A 4,602-nucleotide genomic window follows, 5' to 3' on the forward strand; every position below is an offset into this window, starting at 1 on the left:
ACTCGCCGTCCTCTCGCGTGGATCAGATATCCGTGAGACCCGAGAGTTAATGAAGACTAAAATTAATTTCCTGACGAAGTAAATCAGCATCATTAAACGGATGCTGGAGATAGCATCTTCGATTCCATCAAATTGCGATTCCCGAATTCCGAATTCCAGGCAGCGAGTGCTTGGGGCGGGAGAGTAAATATTTTATAAATGACGGGGAAATAGATATTTTTTGTAAAGGACAGGAAAATAGATATTTTATAAAAGACAGGAAATTTTATAAAAGATAGGAAAATAGATGTTTTGTTAAAGACAGGGAAATAGATATTTTGTAAAAGTCGAGAAAATAGATATTTTTATAACAGACAGGAAAATATATATTTTATAAAAGACAGTAATATAGACATTTTGTAAAAGACGGGAAAATAGATATTTTATAAAATACAGGAAAATAGATATTTGTAAAGAACAGGAAAATAGATGTTTTGTAAAAGAGAGGAAAATACTTATTTTTATAAAAGACAGGAAAATAGATATTTTGTAAAAGACAGGAAAATAGTTGATTTGTAAAAGTCAGGAAAATAGGTGTTTTGTAAAAGACAGGAAAGTAAATATTTTGTAAAAGACTGGAAAGTAAATATTTTATAAATGACAGGGAAAAAAGATATTTTTTAAAAGACAGGAAAATAGATATTTTGTAGAAGACAGAAAAATAGGCATTTTGTAAACGACAGAAAAACTGATATTTTATAAAAGACAGGAAAAGAGATATTTTTTAAAAGACAGAAAAATTGATATTTTATAAAAGACAGTAAAATAGGTATTTTGTAAAAGACAGAAAAATAGGTGTTTTGTAAAAGACAGAAAAATATGTGTTTTGTAAAAGACAGGAAAATAGATTTTTGTAAAAGACAGGGAGATAGATATATTATAAAAGATAGGAAAATTGATATTTTGTAAAAGACAGGAAAGTAGATATTTTGTAAAAGACAAAAAATATATATTTTATAAAAGACAGGAAAATAGATATTTTGTAAAAGAAAGGAAAATAGATATTTTGTAAAAGACAGAAATATAGATATTTTATAAAAGATAGAAAAATTAGTATTCTATAAAAGACACGAGAATAAATATTTTATTAAAGATAGGAAACTTAATAATTTAAACAGGACATTAAATATATGATAAAAGACTGGACATTAAATATATAATAAAAGACAAGGCATTAAATATCTGATAAATATTTTATAACAGACAGGATTATAAATATTCTATAAAAGACATAAAAAAAGACAGTTCCAATTAGAATATCTTAAGTGAGAAAAACATTGGGTAAAATATGAGATTTTGCCGTTTTTTGCTTATAACTTTAAATTGTGATTTATCTCAGTAAAACAGGGAATCTTAAGTCATTTACTGATGTTGAAGTAAGATATCTTTCATTATTTTACTTTCTTCAACAAAGCTTCCTCTCCACCCTTGCTCAGTGAACTCAGCTGATTCATTAGTGCAACTCTTTCCTGCAACCGCTTTCCTTCCTGTTACACCTTTTCATACTCGTTCTTCCATCTTACGTTTCCAGCACTCTCCTGAACAACTGATGGTCCCAGTGCTTGGTTTTCGCCCCTAAATTACACCTATTCAAAGTTTTTAGTTCAACAATGGTGTAAGAAGTCTGAATCAAGAGAGAATTATTACAAAAATAATTCCAGGTAAAAGCATTGAATCAAAAGTTATTCAAAAAATTCTGATAAAATCGTTGAATCAAAAGAGATTATTCCAAAAATAATTCCAGGTAAAAGCATTGAAAACTATGAGTTGAGACGTTTAATGTTGCTAATTACCCGGGAAATTCCGTTCAAACTCGTCAAGAAACTTCTCCTGCTCGTTGAAGGTCAAAGTGGATTTACACTTTCAGAAATTATCAGTTTTGTGCTTGTGATTTCTCAATAATCCTACATTGACAGTCGTTTGAAAGTACTTTAGTAATTAAAAGTAATTTTCTGTTTCCCTTGAAGGCTTTGGAAATTATCCTTGAGAATTTTATTTTTTTTCGCCTCTGAAAAATTGTTATAAATAAGAAATGTTGTTTACTGAATGCACCATTAATGCTATATCCTAGAGTGCAAACGGAAGTACTTACTTTATTATTTTTTTCAAAAAAGAAAAATTATAAAGTATCAGTGAAAGATGTATATTGACTACACCCTTAATTCTATTACCTCGGGTGAAAACTAAAATACTTATTTTATTATCGGCTTTCTGAAAAAAATTATCAATAAGAGATGTTTGCATATTGACTAAAGAAAACTAATCATCAATGAGAGATGCTGCATATTGACTAAAGAAAACTAATCATCAATGAGAAATGTTGCGTATTGACTAAAGAAAACTAATCATCAATGAGAGATGTTGAATATTGACTAAAGAAAACTAATCATCAATGAGAGATGCTGCATATTGACTAAAGAAAACTAATCATCAATGAGAGATGTTGCATATTGACTAAAGAAAACTGATCATCAAAGAGAGATGTTGCATATTAACTAAAACAATTAATCATCAATGAAAGATGTTGAATATTGACTAAGAAAACTAATAATCAATGAGAGATGTTGCATATTACTAATCTCTTATCTCGACTGCAAACTAACAATACTTATTTTATTATTGGCCTTTCTAAAAAAATTATCAATGAGAGATGTTGCATATTGATCATCAATGAAAGATGTTGAATATTGATTCATCAATGACCAAAGAAAACTAATCTCTTACCTCGACTGCAAACGTTAATATTTATTATTATCTCAATATTGTTATCAATCGAGATGTTGACCAAACGGCTTAACTCAATTACCTCGAGTATCCCGAGTAACATTTTTTATGGACTATTGTATTCCCAAATCACATCCTCCAACTAATCAAAGGCAATCGGGTAAAAGCCTCCGAATGAAAAGGCGCACATAAACAAGCTGGGCGGATCAGTCGCGCCGAAAAGAATTTATAATTACCGGGATTCGTTCTCGCCAGCGCATGCGACTTTTTAATCCCTCAAAAAGGAAGTCATAGGAGGAGCATATTCGTCCAATTTCGGTGTCAAAGGAACGGTTGTTATTCGTTCTGTGATGGCGAAGCGATGATCACAGGAGTGGGTTAGAGGCGCGTGGAGTCAATTATTAAGACAGATTCAGGTATTGGGTTCGTAACTGACCTTGTCAGTCAACCTTCTTTGATAAATGAGTTGGAATTAAGTCGTTTTGAAGCATTTGCAGTCGTGGGAGGAATTCTGTAGGTGAGAAAAATGAATGAGGTAAATGCATCAGGAATTTACCAGCGAATTTATGACAGAATTTATTTTGCTGACAAACTTCGGGTTCGTAACTGAATCTTGTCAGTCAACCTTTTTTGATAGATGAATTGGAATGAAGTCGTTCTGAGTATTTGCAGTCGTGGGAGGAATTCTGCAGGAGGGAAAATGAATGAAGTAAATGAGTCAGGCATTTGTCAGAATTTATGACAGAATTTATTTTGCTGACAAACAAACTTCTTCAAGAAATTAAAATAATAAATGAGTTAAATGAATCAGGAATTTATCAATGAATTTATGACAGAATTTATTTTGCTGAAAGACAAACTTCTCCGAGAAATTAAAATAATGACTGAGGTACATGAATCAGGATTTTATCAAGGAATTTATGACAGAATTTATTTCGCTGACAAACAAACTTCTTCGGGAAATTAAAAAGTCAATCACTATTTGCATTTTTATTTATTTATTAACAGATTTTATTAGCTTTTGTGCATGGATATAAGAAGAGGAGATTGATAAAAAAAAAATCTATTCATATAGTTGGAAAAAAATGTTAACCAACCTCCTAGTCTTATATCCACACACAAAAACTAATAAAATCAGTTAATAGATAAATAAAAATTAAAATAAATCAATAAATAAAATCTTTTATTCACTTCAAAACTTTGTTTCTATTTTATTTATATGCTTATCTTTTTTTTTACTAATACTAAAAGCATTAGCAGATGTTTTCTGTGATTTTGTGGCCAGCCAGACTTATAGGCGACTAAAATGTCGAGTGACCCTGATATAAATTCATTTTAAGTTCTCTGTAAAAGAAAACTATTGTGCCGACTTTGTCTGTCCGTCCGCACTTTTTTCTGTCCACACTTTTTCCTTTCCGCCCTCACATCTTAAAAACTACCGAGGCTAGAGGGCTGCAAATTGGTGTGTTGATCATCCACCCCCCAATCATCAAACATACCAAATTGCAGCCCTCTAACCTCAGCAGTTTTTATTTAATTTAAGGTGCAAGTTAGCCATAATCGTGTTTCTGGCAACGATATAGGATTGGCCACCACAGGGCCGTGGTTAAAGTTTCATGGGCCGCGGCTCATACAGCATTATACCGAGACCACCGAAAGATAGATCTATTTTTGGTGGCCTTGATTTTAATCTGTAGCAACTGGCTACAGAAAACATGTTTCTTCGGCGCATTTTTTACTTTTTCTTCAACAAACAATTATTATACTAACATCATTTAGTAGCAAGACAATTTAAACATTTGAATCACTGGCAATTTGTGTGCATAATATTTATTAGCA

The sequence above is a fragment of the Macrobrachium rosenbergii genome, chromosome 37 (assembly GCF_040412425.1).
Source record: "Macrobrachium rosenbergii isolate ZJJX-2024 chromosome 37, ASM4041242v1, whole genome shotgun sequence".
Classification (NCBI taxonomy): Eukaryota; Metazoa; Arthropoda; class Malacostraca; order Decapoda; family Palaemonidae; genus Macrobrachium; species Macrobrachium rosenbergii.